General features: G+C 41.7%; 1 protein-coding gene across 4 annotated transcripts in view; it reads right to left on the bottom strand.

The window, feature by feature from the left end:
• LOC124779626 (serine/threonine-protein phosphatase 6 regulatory ankyrin repeat subunit C-like) overlaps positions 1 to 16258 on the bottom strand; it is a 279597-nt gene that overhangs the window by 115065 nt on the left and 148274 nt on the right. The gene's annotated exons all lie outside the window — the stretch shown is intronic.

Genomic DNA, 16258 nt, shown 5'->3' with positions numbered 1-16258 from the left:
CTGTAATTCATTGTTGGTTTTTTGCTATCTCTCTTATTGTAAATCTGAGAGACACAGATTCAGTTGTGTTTCACAACCAGTCTCTGAGAATAAGTTGTGGAGAAATTTATAGAATATTTAGAGTTTAGGGTTTCTTCGTTTGCAACATAAACCAGATTGTTATCTTATGTGGAAGTTCGTGGTATGACATGGGACTGCTGCACTGAGCTGTTTAGTCACTTGACCTGGTGGAGGGAAATGTGAATAATTACTGATGTGAATCAGTGAAGACAGAGAATACAAAGCTTTACTTCCTCTCTGCCACTTTTTACCAGTATTACAGCAGTGCTGTATTCTGTTGCTTCCTCATTTAACACTACACACTGCCTTATATGCGCATAAAATCACAAACCTCCATGTAAGACAACAACCATGTTTACATTCAGCTTGGAAAATCCTAAGCTCCAAATGTTGCAGTTTCTCCAAAACTGTTTATCAAATTGAGATAGTGAAAAGCCATCAAATCTGTGTCTTCCACACTTGTAATAACAGGAGCAGAAATGACTATACGAGTTCCACTTGAAAAAAATTGTTGCCGGTGCTAAAGTCTGTAGTCAATACTGCTAAGAGAAGAGACTATAAGGTGGCTAAGAAGGACTTTTTTTACTACTCATTTGAGTAGAGACAAAATTACAATACTTTTTATAGCCTACCAGGACTAACATGTGTATCTAAAAAGCAGATTAATTAAAATGCAATTGCAGACTGCACTTGATAGAAGTATATTAAGAAAACGAAAAACAAATCATCCTAATTATTTTACACTAGGCTGTAAGGGCACCAAAGTTGACATTCTAAATCTTGCTTGTACCTTTGGCATGTTTCTATGGCTACATACATACTGCACAAGCCACCGTATGGTGTGTGGCAGAGGGTACCTTGTACCACTACTACTCATTTGCTTTCTGGTCCGCTGGCAAATGAAGAGAGGTGAAAATAATTTTCTATATTTCTCTATACGCTCTCTTATCCTGTTTACGTGGTCCTTCAACAAAATGTACACTGATATCAGCAGAATCATTCTGCATTCAGCTGCAAATGAAAGTTCTCTAAATTTTTTCAATAATGTTTCACAAAAACAACTTCATCTTCCCTCCAGGCATTCTCATTTGTGTTCATGATCATTTCTGTAATACTCAAATCTTGATCAAACTTTCTGGTAAAAAATCTAGCATCAAGTCTCCAAATTGCTTCGCTGCCCTCCTTAACTGACCCAGGTGGGGATCCTAAACATTCAGGCAGTACTCAAGAAGGGGTTGCAGCAGTATTCTATGTGCAATCTCCTTGAGAGGTGAGCTACACTTTCCTAAAATTCTTCCAATAATATGAAGCTGACCATTTTTCTTCCATCATATCAATCTTAAGTGCTCGTTCCTGTTGCACAGGAGTATTGTCCTCCACTGATGACAATTCATATTTTTCGAGGTTGCACAGGGGCTTTGCTTTAGGCTGTGTATCAGGTGCCAGTTGTGTGTAAAAATGTTATGTTGATCAGTTGTAATATGTTTTGCAAGATATTATGCAGATGTTGAAAGATTCTAGCTATTCATTCTGTGGAGTAATTATTTATTCAATGTCAAATTGATGTGTGGTTGTGTAACATCTCTGACTCAGTACACAGAGGATTGCTGCCCCGTGAGACAGTGAGAGTTAGTATGCTCTGTATGCTCGTAGTGCTTACATGTGTTACTTATATGTGCTTACTAACAAATAGTGTGGAAAATTGTGTCACTATTCTGCTATCACACTGCCAGTACCCCATTTCCCACAGTGGTGACCCCTAATTTCCGCTTCGCGCCGCAATTTAGCTGTTTAGTTGATAATCTGCCATGCCAGTTATGCCATAAAGAATGCTGCTGTTATAAATGGTACAACCTCACCTTTTTTTTTTTTTTGGCAATGTCAAGAACATCTTTCAACTAGTTTTTGTGAATTCCATGACATCCCATGTGAAAAATAGGTAAATATTGGCCAAGGCTTGAGCAACACAACAGTGCCAAACAACATAGCGACAATGCCTTCACTGTTCATCACATCTTCAGATCAAACTCCAATTGCCGCCTGTGGCAAGCAGCGAACTATGCCATGATGATTGTCAAATTTACCAAGTAGCTTCACAATAAACATTAAATATTTGACATGAGTGAATCTATTCCTGGCATTTTTGACAAAAGTGCAGCTGAGAGTCACAGTAAAGAAAAGCCAGCTGCCTCCATACCAAATATTAATTTATGTGCCTTCAATTTTTACACAAGATAAAACATGAAATGTTTCAATGTTGGTGATTATGAGCATTATGATACTCTCATTAATGACCTGAACCATACAGCCCCACAATGCTGTTATGGTTGAACAACACTGGCCCGTACCATACCACTCCATCATTCCATTCCATCTTCCATCTGCCTACAGACTGTGAGATCGAGGTTTACATCACTTTTCAGCACTCCTGCATTCTGATTTTCCAAATGCTGTTCCAACTGCTGCGACTATGTGCAAGTACCATGAGGAAGGCTATGATGTTACTCATATCCCAGCTGTGTCAGCCATGCCAGACATCACAATCGATTCACTTCCAATCCAGCACCGTGCTTCTCATTTGCATCATCTGCGTCTGGCACCAAAACCAACTATGGATGCTGAGAACATATTTTTCACAACCTTGCCTTGGCAAGGCAAGATATCACTGCCTCCTGGTTCGAGTGATGTCACACTTGCATCAAATGTGCCATGAACGACCGCACAATTACACAAACTCCATGAGAAACGGGCAATGGTGCTGGACAGTAAATGGACTACGCCTTCCTTCCTTATGGCACCAGGACCTCATATACACCATCACATGCATTTTCTTGTGTCTCAGACACCTGTCATTGGGAAAGTCATACCTACTGCATTGGACCCAAAACTTCTCACATGCATGGCCATTCTTCAAACAGTCACCTAAGTTCTACGCACATCGCTACATGATGCCAATGCCAGCCACACTGTTGTTCTGCATGGATTCTGCCATGATGTTGTTTGCCCTCAACAGGTCATTGATGTCAGCCAGTGGTGTCATTGGGGACAACAAGTAGTTGCCACTCTTCTTAATCACCTCAGAGATAGGGCGGACCTTATTAGCAACTTGCTATAGGATGTTCCAGCCTCTCATACACACAAACCTGCCAACGCACTACTGCTACAACAACTGAGTAGCAGCTGCATCCTGTCATCGAGACTACTTTGGGCAACAGAATGAGATCTTCACTCTGCTTCCACCAGCGAGCTCTAATTGACTCAATGCTCCTGCCTGATAGTGTGCTATGGACACTTCGGCTCCTAAAACTGCCACATAATATCCAAATAGTGATGCTAGTGCATGAGGAGGCACCGCTGGAGTTTTCAATTGGACTCCCTGACAGGATGCAGGCCATATTACAACACCACATTCTAATCAACAACCAACGGCGCTATGCTGCAGTTGATGTCCAGTATGCCGGGTCCTGATTTTGCATGATCCCAGCCGAGCTACCTCGAAACTCCGTGCATCACCCAACGATGACCAGACCAACCCAAAATGGGCTGTGCACCTTGACTCTTCCATCTCGAGCACCTTTCACAGCTCTGGTGGACATCAGTCACCTACCACAACAGCTGAGGTTGTTACCCTCCCAGCTGACCCCGCCCGACTCCTTATATAAACAAAAGCTGTGTCAGCGAAGTGAATCGCATGTTTCCACACCCAACACACAATAATGATACTGGTGGTTCCACCCCAGATTTGGGCAGGATGCACAGTGCTGTAGACAACTGTGCACCTACACAAACTAGCTTGATGACCTGATATAGGCATATCAGGCCACTCTGCATTAACAAGACGCCTCTGCACACCGCAACAAAACAATGCCAATGTAGTGCTTCAATGGACAGATGGTCCTCTACTATTTGTCCATGACAGTTGCCCCCACACCTATTTCCTCACTGATACCGAGTCTGATGGGAGCACTCTACCAGCTGCTCTCACACCAGCTACACCGTCACCGTTACCACTGCCACTGCACACAAGCAATGAAACTGTAATCACAGTTGCTGGAAATGCACACATCCCTCTCAAATTTGGCACAGATACACAAATACCTTGGTCATTCCCAGTGGCAGAGACAGTTGAACCAGTCCTGAGAGCCAACTTGCTCTGGCACTATCAGCTACTGCCAGATTTAAATCACTTCTTCTTATTAGAAAGTGATGGCCTCCATCACTCTGCCACCACTTGACACACCACTCGACCTGAAGCTACAAAGCAAATCATTCAACCAGTTATGCTTCAAGGCAACTGAGTACGCATCATTACAGTATGATAATGAGGTCATGTGCCTCACGAATGAGCAGCTATGGAGATGGTGCCACAACCCCCATTCGAGTGCACTCTTGAGACAATGCTGTCTGATATTAACAGCGATGGCAAATCATGTCATGCCCCACTTCCTGGAATCACTTCACACTCCTCCATTAGACCACATACAATCTGTGTCATGCAGGATAGTACAGTCCAGCACATTATAACCACACCGGTCCCCCTGTCCATCAACCTCCTGTCATCTAGCCCCCAACAAGCTCAAACTGGCTAATGTTGCGGTGAGGAAACTTTTGTGAGCTGGCATAATCAGGCCATGAGACAATGCTTGGGCCTCCCCAATTACACTAATTTCTACTGGGTAGCTACACAGTGACTGTCACTACCTCAGTGCCCAGAGAATCATCGACAGTGACCCTGTTCTGAACTAGCATGGTTTTTAGCATGTCTAGGCTGGGGCAAAAATTTTCTGCATCATCATTTGCAAAACACTGTAGCTGCACATTCCAATTGCAGACAAAGATGTACCAAAAACTGTAATAATCAAGCCATTCAGTCTCTTTGAGTTCCTCTACATCAGTACAGACATGTCAAAGATTTATTCATAGCATACTGTTTAATTTACCTTTTTGTTATGCCTATCTAGATGATGTCATAGTCTTTTTGCAAAATGAGCAAGATCTCAATGACCACCAGCATATTGTCTTCGATAAGTGGCCTTTCATAAAGTCATGATAAATGATGCCAAGTGCCAACTTTAGCAACCCTGCGTGACCTTTCTTGGACATCACGTAACTCATCTGGGGTGCATCCTGCTCCTTAGAAAACTGACCAGATACACCTTCCCCCACCTCCCAACAACCACCAAGAGCTGCTTAGGTTTTTAAGGCTCATAAATTTCTACAGGAACCAATTGCCACGTGCCACTGAAACTTTGCTACCACTCACCCCAGAATTGCACAGCAAGAATACATCTGGTGAATGTCATCTCAATTGGAAACTGTAAACGCAGGCAGCCTCTGACAAAATAAAATATTACATGCCACAACACTCACCCATCCATCACTCAAGGCACATCTAATTATTGCATCTGATGCTAATGATTACACTATCAGTGCTGCTTTACAGCAAGAGGTTTGTGGAATCACTCAAGCTTCTCACGATTTTCTCAAGCAAACTTACCAATACCCAGAAAAATTGGTCCACATTTGAACATGAACTACTAGCCATACATGAAGCAGTTCGTTACTTTCAATATGATGTTGAGGGAAGGCATGATATATACAGACCTTTTCCCATGGGCAGATGTATTTCGCAACCCTTCGATGGATTCTGCACCCGGGAGATTACAACATCTAGATTTTGTAGCACAGTTCACTGCCTACTTGTGATATGTTAAACATGCTGATACTGAGGCTGACTACCTTTCCGTGTTGCAGCTACCTCTGCCCAGTTTCATTTTAAAAGAGTTGCAGATACACAGGCGACAGATGCCGATCTCCACAGCTTGTTTAACAACCAGACACTGAACCCAGCATGACCAAACAAGTTTTGTGTGATGGTTTGAATGGAAGGGTCCAACCAGTCATCCCAGAACCATTGTAGGACAATTTTTGACCTTCTCCACAACATTGCACATCTGGGCATGCATGCTACCGTATGCCTCATCGTAGAATGGTTTGTCTGTGCTGACATTATAAATAATTGTACCATGTCGACCAGTACTTGCATTCTCCACTAGCAGGCAAAAACTGGCCACCACACACAGCTCCCCTTTGATAAATTCTCCATTCCAAAGGGGCCATTCCAGCACATCCACACTGACATTGTAGGGCCACTCCCCAAATCAAAAGGTTACCTTTACATTTTGTTGATCAAAGATCATGTGACATGATGTCTGGAGGCATTTCTGATTTACCAGCAGAGCAAAAACTTTCACCAACAACTGGATTTCCAGATTCAGATTCCTGGCCTCCTTAACATCAGATCAGGTATTACAGTTCGAATTCTGACAGTTCAATGACCTATGCCACATATGTGGGTGCCACTGGTTCCATACAACTGCTTACCACCCGCAATCCAATGGCCTCATGGAATGGTAGCTTCGGACAATGAAAGCTGCTCTCATGTGCTACTCAGAATCATGGAGGCCCTTCCATGGGTTCTCGTAGTCGTTCACACGGCGCATAAAGATGACCTCAACATGTCACTTGCCGAAATACTATATGCCGAGCCCCTCACTCTACCTGTTGAATTCGTAGTAAATGAAACATTCTCCACAGACCGGGCTACCAGGCTTACTTGCACACATGCGCACACATATACAAAACATCCACACCACCCATCATATGAAACAACGAAGTTTTATTCATAAGGACCTGGCCATGTGTTCTCATCTGATGCTACATACAGATGGAATGAAACCCACCTTACAACCGCCATTTGCAGGCCCTTACCGAGTATTGAAATGGCTTACACCAGTGTGGACTTTAGTGGACCTGCCACAACAGACAGTCCACACCTCACCACTTCCTATGCACCTGCTAGTCCATTTCCATGATTTTCTGTCTGAGAACATATCCAAAGTTACATGATACAGATCTCATGATTACCACTACCTACACAGATAGGCAGACAGGTGGAAGCACTATCGCACACAGTTTCATGTACACCACTCCTGTCCCACCAGAAGTTGACATTGCAGGACTCATTTCCCATTTTTTAGCAGACGGTACAATCACTGTCACCGCTCTGACTTAGACCACACCGGCCCCCATGACATCTCCTGTGGATGCAACAGTGCAAGGCAATCCCATCAACATGCCTCTCTCTTCAAACTTCACCAGCGAGCCAGCAACAATTAAAAACACCACAAAGACTACTTCCGTATTCCTAGCGTCACTAGTGACAACTTGTTAGTCATACTGCCAATGTCATGCTTTGGGCATGCCCTTTGTTCCCTGGTGCACCTTGCTGACTATGGCATGTCTTCCATCACATCCACCATCACACAGCAAGCTACATCACTTCAGACAGACAATGCCCCACTGCAGCCTGCAGCAACGCCACATGTGCTCTGCACTATGGAGGGGGGGGGGGGGGGGGGGGGGGGCGAAGGGGTGGTCCACTCTGTGGCCGTGTAACACCTCTCACTCAGTAAATGGCGGTTTGCTGTCCCACGAGGTAGTGAGAGTTAGTATCCACTGCATGCTCATAAAGCTTACACATGTTGTGTATATGTGCTTACTAATAAATAGTATGGAAATCGAATCTCTATACTGGGTCAGTATTCTGCTAACACTACCAGCAGCCCACTTCCCAAAGATGTCTGAAGCTTTTTGACTGAGGTTCAGTTTTGTGTGTGTGTGTGTGTGTGTGTGTGTGTGTGTGTGTGTGTGTGTGTGTGTGTGTGTGTGTGTGTATTTTATGAATGAATGAATGAATGTTAATCAATGGGAAACAACAACTGTTAGGTGCAAGAATATTAAACCAGCCACTGCAGATACTTCCATGACCTATCAGTCAGTTAAAATTAGTGCTAATCTACACATATTGATATTGCTGTTGTTGTTGTTGTTGTTGTTGTTGTTGTTGTCACTGTTGTTGTTGTGGTCTTCAGTCCAAAGACTGGTTTGATGCAGCTCTCCACGCCCCTCTGAATCTGCTTAGTGTATTCACCTCTTGGTCTCCTTCTACAATTTTTACCCTCCACACTTCCCTCCAATACTAAACTGGTGATCCCTTGATGTCTCAGAACATGTCCTACCAACCGTTTACTTTTTCTAATCAAGTTGTGCCACAATTTCCTCTTCTCCCGAATTCCTCATTAATTATGTGATCTACCCATCCAATCTTCAGCATTCTTTGGCAGCACCATATCTTGAAAGCTTCTGTTCTCTTCTTATCTAAACTGTTTATCATCCATATTTCCCTTCCATACATGATGCCACTCCATACAAATACTTTCAGAAAGGACTTCCTCACACTTAAATCTATACTCAATGTTAAGAAATTCCTCTTCTCCAGAAACACTTTCCTTGCCATCACCAGTCACATTTTATATCCTCTCCACTTCAACACTCCTTAGTTTTTTTTTGCCCAAATGGCAAAACTTATCTATTACTTTAAGTGTCAAATTTCCTAATATAATTCCTTCAGCATCACCTGCTTTAATTCGACTACATTCCATTATCATCATTTTGCGTTTGTTGATGTTCATCTTATAGCCCGCTTTCAAGACACTGTCCATTCTGCCCAACTGTTCTTCCAAGTCCTTTGCTGTCTCCGACAGGATACAATCTCATCGGCAGACCTCAAGGTTTCTATTTCTTCTCCCTGGATATTAATTCCTACTTCAAATTTTTCTTTGGTTTCCTTTACTGCTTGTTCAATGTACAGATTGAATAACACTGAGGATAGGCTACAACCCTGGCTCACTCTCTACTCAACCATTGTTTCCCTTTCATGTCCCTCAACTCTTAGAACTGCTATCTGGTTCATGTACAAATTGTAAATAGCATTTCGTTCCCCGTATTTTACCCCTGCCACCTTCAGAATTTGAAAGAATGTATTCCGGTCAATATTATCAAATACCATAAATGTAGGTTTGCCTTTCCTTAAACTAGCTTCTAAGATAAGTCATAGGGTCAATACTGCCTCATGTCTCTACATCTCTATGGAATCCAAACTGATCTTCCCCGAGGTCTGCTTCTATCAGTTTTTCCATTCATCTGTAAAGAATTCATGTTTGTATTTTGCTACTGTGACTTATTAAACTGATAGTTCAGTAATTTTCACACCTGTCAGCACCTGCTTTCTTTGGAATTGGAAGTATTATATTCTTCTTGAAATCTGAGGGTATTTCACCTATCTCATACATCTTACCCACCAGATGGAAGAGTTTGGTCATGGCTGGCTCTCCCACAGCTATCAGTAGTTCTAACAGAATGTTGTCTACTTTACACATATTGATAATTGAGGAAATTACTTTATGGTTATTACACGCGCGCGCGCGCACGCACACACACACACACACACACACACACACAAGTTACTCAACTTTTATTGTATTACAAATGTTAAAAGCTGTTTAACAATAATAATAACTCTGTATGAGCATTAGTGTTAACCAGAATTTAAAAGATTATCCCTGTGGCAAAGGTCTGGGTGTGGGTGTGGCTTAGGTATGGGTGAGGATCTTATGTAGGTTGGATGCATGATGGAAAACCACATTAGGAGGGATTTACTAAATAAACAGAGAAACATTAAAAGTAGTGGTATTACTGTAAATATAGGAAATTATTTAATGTATAATTTAAACTGTTTGCTAATATTTACATTCAAAACCTGAAAACAGAGGAAAACCATAGAAATTACTGTTTATAAATAAACTGAGGTAGATAAAAGAAAACTGATAAGAGCACAATATTTCTCTTCCTTGTGATCTGATTTATCATATGTGTATAAGATGTTAAAATTAAGAACTTCAGCGATTTTCACATTCCGTAGTTTAACTGACTTCATTGGCAGTGGTGCTTGACTGAGGTTTCCTGGGTGAACAGCTGCAGTCTGGAGGGGAATCTAGGTTCAAACATCATTGGAGGTGGTCAGGCTGTGTTAGTCTGTGTTAAGAGAAAGTTATGTCTCATGAGCAGTAAAATAGCCACTAGTTCACATGCGTGAATTATTCAGAATTCCTACTTTTGGCATTCAATATTATCAGAAGGAAAGTGCTACTCACCATATAGTGGAGATGCTGAGTCGCAGATAGGCACAACAAAAAGATTTTCACACTTTTGGACATAGAAATTTGTCAGTATCTGATGAACTTGTTATGTTTCGGGTTGCATATGATACAAGCCACACTTTTAAGATTTCAGTATGTAGCTATTGTGGAATTTATAGTTTGATACATTGTGGAACTTTTAACTGTTCTCTAAGATAACTCATGCAATTCATCATGGTTTATTCATCCACTTCCAAGATCTTATGAAACTCAGTCAGTCTCTGAAATTAATTTATTGTGAACTGTGAGTTTTGATTTTTCTATCTTCTTATTTGGAAATAAACTCAAATTTGTGAAACTTTAAAAAATATGTGAGTGCATATGTGATTTTTGCATGGATCCTGCCTGCATTTATGTTAAATACTCTTTTGGAACTTTGGATGCATTGCGATGAATGTGAGTTGGCACCCCATATATGAAGCATAATCAAACTGGTAAGTCCAACCACATTTATAGGAGCCAATTGAAGTGTTTGTGCTGTGTAATGTGTGGATAAATCTTATCATGCAGTAACATGTGGGGGCTCTGAGCAGATACAGAACGTGTGAACAGTTTAGAATTTCAATTTTTAGCAAGCTGATGAGAGAGTTTGTATTTTATTTTGTCATCCACACCACATGCACATTCCTATACAACCCATACAATCACACAAATCAATGCCTCTGTTGTTGAGCGGGTGGTACCCATTAACACAAAAGAACATTCTTGTAATTGTACCTTTCTGCAGATCCCTTCTAAAAAAAACTTTGAGCTATTGATGAGAAATCTAGATGCAATACCCTGTGAGGGGTTACTGGCCCCCATTGCATGCCTCCCCGGGTGGCGGACAGGGAAATGCTCACCAGATACGGTGGGTACTGTGGAAATAAAATCCCCGGAGTGGATCAAAACCAGTAGCTGCTGCCTTGCGGAGAGAGAGAGAGAGAGAGAGAGAGAGAGAGAGAGAGAGAGAGAGAGAGAGAGAGAGAGGACCCTTACAGGCTAAGGGAGAGAACCCCAACAGAAAACTCCTGTGAGCTCGATTGCAGTCAAGGGAGCAGCCCTCCCATTGAGCTAGGGTGTATGGGCTGATAACCCATGAATCTGAAACCAGCATATAACAGAAACTGCAGCAGAGAAAAATAACAATCACATGGATTTAAAGATGGCAACCTTGGCAATGAAAAAAGTGACACAAATAGGGTTCTAAAATGTGAGAACAATGTGGCAAACAGGTAAACAAACAGAAGTGGTACAAGAAATGGAATGACACAGATTAGAAATTTTAGGGTTAAATGAAACAAGAATAACTGGGTTTGGAGAAAGAAGAATAAAGGAAGGACATATCCTCCTGTATTCTGGAAGAAAGGATGAAACCCATAGTGGAGGAGTGGTGTTAATACTAGACCAGAGAGCAAAGCAGTCTTTAGTAGCGTGGCACCCAATTACAGAGAGAATCATAGTCGCTCACTTTGCAATGAGAGTAAAACCAGTGACCACTGTACATTGTTACACACCAACGGAAGTGTCTGAGTACGAAGAGAAAGACAAGTATTATAGCAAACTCCATGAAACACTGCAAAAGTGTCAAAAAAAGAGATATCCTCCTACTGATGGGTGACTTTAATGCAAAAACTGGAAATTACAACCATGGGATATAGCAGATTAATGGGCAACCTGGATTCGGCACCCGAAATGTCAATGGAGAACATCTCATAGACTTGTGCGGCATGTTTAACCTGATCATTGGAGATCCCATTTGCCCCCATAAATGGTGTCACAAAGTGTCATGGGTTTCACCAGATGACAGAACAGAGGACCAGAGAGACAAATTGGTAATTAACAGGATGTGGCAAAAATCACTCCCAGATGTGAGGAACAAAAGAGACACAGATGTCAGTAGTGACCACCACATTATGCTAGCAACAGCCCTTCTAAAAATAGCTGCACACAAGAGACACTGCGGGCAGAAGAAGATTAAGTATAATTTTGGACAGTTGGACAATACAAAAATCTGAGAGGAGTTCTCAATCCAACTGAGAAATCATTTTGAGGTGCTTAGCAGAGGAATTGAAGAGGATGGCTTTGAGTGTCAATGGGATGCAGTGAAAACGACCTATGTGACTGCCGAAGAAAGTCTCGGAACAAAGGACCCTAGCACAAAAGACTGGATCTCTGACCATACTTCCATACTTGGGATACAATAAAGCAGAGGAGGAAGACGAAACTCCACTTAAATTATGCATACACAAGGGAAGTAAAAGAATAAATCCAACAGAAACTCTGCGTATTAAATAGGATGGTGAAGAGGAGTTTCAGAAAAGATAACAGAACCTCCATCAATAATCTCGCAGCTAAGATGGAGGCAGCAGCTAACAGGGGCAATAACAAGACACTATATAAAATCACAAGGAAACTGTCAAATAAGAAATTTGGGGGTGATATGTCAATCAAGGAGAAGCAAGGAAAACTACTCGCAAAACGAGAAGGCCAAGTGCAGAGGTGGAAACAACATTTTGAGAACATTCTGAACTGTGGAACTACAGATGACAGTGTAACTCAGCTGAATGTGGATGGAGAAGGACTCCCACAAGACATGTCAATTAACATAGAACCACCATCAAAGAAGAAAGCAGTTCAACAAATAAAGAAAGGAAAAGCCCCAGGCCTGGACAACATCAGTCCAGAGTTACTTAAAGTAGATCCTCTATAACAGTAGAAATTTTACATCCACTCCTGACAGCCATATAGATGAATGAAAAAGTACCAAATGACTGGAACAGAGGCAAGCTCACCAGCTTCCCAAGAAAGAAGACCTATCAGTTTGTGATAATTTGAGAGGCATCACCCTGCTGTCAATCCCAAGCAAGATCCTTTCATGAATAATCCTAAATAGGATAAAAGTATATGTAGTCAAGAAAATAAGAGAAGAAGCACGATTCAGGAAGGATTGCTCTTGCCTTGACCAGATAACACCTTGAGGATAATGGCTAAACATTCATATGAATACCAGTCACCACAATACATGCTGTTTAAAAGGCCTTCAACAGTACAATTGGAACAAAAATACAGAGCTCACTGCAAACTTTTGGAATTGGTTCAACATCAAGGTCAATTTTCAGTTCCAATAGTAGTAAAAACAGGAGTTAAGCAAGCCTGCATGCTCTCACCAGTACTATTTAACATACAGGGTTATTACAAATGATTGAAGTGATTTCACAGCTCTACAATAACTTTATTATTTGAGATATTTTCACAATGTTTTGCACACACATACAAAAACTCAAAAAGTTTTTTTAGGCATTCACAAATGTTTGATATGTGCCCCTTTAGTGATTCGGCAGACATCAAGCCGATAATCAAGTTCCTACCACACTCAGCGCAGCATGTCCCCATCAATGAGGTCGAAAGCATTGTTGATGAAAGTTCGCAGTTCTGGCACGTTTCTTGGTAGAGGAGGTTTAAACACTGAATCTTTCACATAACCCCACAGAAAGAAATCGCATGGGGTTAAGTTGGGAGAGCGTGGAGGCCATGACATGAATTGCTGATCATGATCTCCACCACGACCGATCCATCGGTTTCCCAATCTCCTGTTTAAGAAATGCCGAACATCATGATGGAAGTGCGGTGGAGCACCATCCTGTTGAAAGATGAAGTCGGCGCTGTCGGTCTCCAGTTGTGGCATGAGCCAATTTTCCAGCATGTCCAGATACACGTGTCCTGTAACGTTTTTTTCACAGAAGAAAAAGGGACCGTAAACTTTAAACCGTGAGATTGCACAAAACACGTTAACTTTTGGTGAATTGCAAATTTGCTGCACGAATGCGTGAGGATTCTCTACCGCACAGATTCGCACATTGTGTCTGTTCACTTCACCATTAAGAAAAAATGTTGCTTCATCACTGAAAACAAGTTACGCACTGAACGCATCCTCTTCCATGAGCTGTTGCAACCGCGCCGAAAATTCAAAGCGTTTGACTTTGTCATCAGGTGTCAGGGCTTGTAGCAATTGTAAACGGTAAGGCTTCTGCTTTAGCCTTTTCAGTAAGATTTTCCAAACCGTCGGCTGTGGTACGTATAGCTCCCTGCTTGCTTTATTCGTCGACTTCCGCGGGCTACGCGTGAAACTTGCCCGCACGCGTTCAACCGTTTCTTCGCTCACTGCAGGCCGACCCATTGATTTCCCCTTACAGAGGCATCCAGAAGCTTTAAACTGCGCATACCATTGCCGAATGGAGTTAGCTGTTGGTGGATCTTTGTTGAACTTCGTCCCGAAGTGTCGTTGCACTGTTATGACTGACTGATGTGAGTGCATTTCAAGCACGACATACGCTTTCTCGGCTCCTGTCGCCATTTTGTCTCACTGCGCTCTCGAGCACTCTGGCGGCAGAAACCTGAAGTGCGGCTTCAGCCGAACAAAACTTTATGAGTTTTTCTACATATCTGTAGTGTGTCGTGACCATATGTCAATGAATGGAGCTACAGTGAATTTATGAAACCCCTTCAATCATTTGTAATAGCCCTGTAGTAGTGAATCTTGTAATGGCGCAACCAATGGATAAAGTGAGAGGAATAAAATGGAGCAATGGAACACATCTAGAAGACTCAGATTTTGAAGATGACCTTTGCCTTCTGCCCCACAGCCTCATCGACATGAAAGAGGAACTAGAAGATCTAAAATCTGTGGCAAAGAAAGTCGGTTTGAAAATTAATGCCCAAAAAACATAAGACATGCAGGCAAATGATAACAACATCACACAGAGCTTAGGCTTGGGAGCCAGATAATCAAAAGGGTGGATAAGTTTTGCTACCTTGGAAGCACGATCACACCATACGGTGGTGCAACATAGGGCAGTAACAGCCACATCGACAAAGTCAAAGGCACGTTTACAGCTCTCCGATCTATCAGGGGGCCGAAGGAAATAAACACTGAGAACCAAATTGCAGATATTTGAAAATAATGTAGAATCCTAGCTTCTATATGGATGTGAAACATGGGAAGTGACAAAGCAGCTACTAAGCTACAGACCTTCAACAAAAGATGTCTGAGGAACATCCTGGGGATACAGTGACCAAATGTCATTTGTAACGAAACACACTGGGAAAGAATCAGATCCCACAGGGATGACGGCAAAAAGGCAGGCAAAAATAACATGGAGATGACCGGTTGAAGCAGAAGGTCGACAGCAAAGAACAGGATGGGAAGAAGCGAAAATACTAGCAGGAGACAAAACAAGATGGTGATCCTTTGTTGCAGCCCTATGCTCCACATAAGCAGTTAAAGGAATTAATAAATAAATCTAGAGCTACTCGTCAGACAAGAAGAAACAGTAGTAGTTTCTGGTGATTTCAGTGTAGATTTCCTGAACAATTTTGACAGGAAATATAAGCTGGAATCATTATTTGGCCGTTACAATCTCATTTCTGGGTAAATTTCAAAACTCAAAAGCAGCAAGAGAGCAGGACTTGATTGATAACAATTTCATTTACAGTGCTCAAGCTGAAACAAATAATGTGTACCAAATTTATGATGGACTATCTGATCATGATGCACAATTAATGGGAATAAACAATATAGAACCTTAGCGCTGTGAGCCCTGTTCATACAAAACAGTGAGGCTTATTAATGAGAACATGGTACAGTGTTTTAAGAATAAGCTGAAAGAGGGAATACTGGCTGAGGTTTATACAGAAACAGATGCTAATGTGAAATTCAATGTATTCCACAGTAAATTTGTGTCAATATTTGAAAGCAGCTTTCCGAAAAAGTTACCCAGAAAGACGATTAAGAAAACTAGTAAACCACAGATAACTAAAGAAATTAAAATTTCATGTGAGAGGAAAAAGGAAATTTATATAGAGGCCAGAATAAGTCAACGTCTAACATAACCTGCATTCTACAAAAAATAATTCAATACTGAAAGGAAAGTCATAAAAAAATAAAAATAAAAAGGAGTATTGCTCTAACATATTTCTTGCGCCACTGAAAAGAAGATGAGTGAAATAGTGGCATTGAGAAACAGCTGAAATTGTTAGAACTCAACAAAGTCCCAGGGCCCATGGAACCCTGTCTGATTCTATATCCAATTCAAGGCTAAGTTAGCCCCTCTGTTCAC

Source organism: Schistocerca piceifrons, chromosome 1 (assembly GCF_021461385.2).
Source record: "Schistocerca piceifrons isolate TAMUIC-IGC-003096 chromosome 1, iqSchPice1.1, whole genome shotgun sequence".
Lineage (NCBI taxonomy): Eukaryota > Metazoa > Arthropoda > Insecta > Orthoptera > Acrididae > Schistocerca > Schistocerca piceifrons.
The sequence above is the reverse complement of the archived record's forward strand: the minus strand, read 5'-3'. Positions and strand labels throughout refer to the sequence as shown.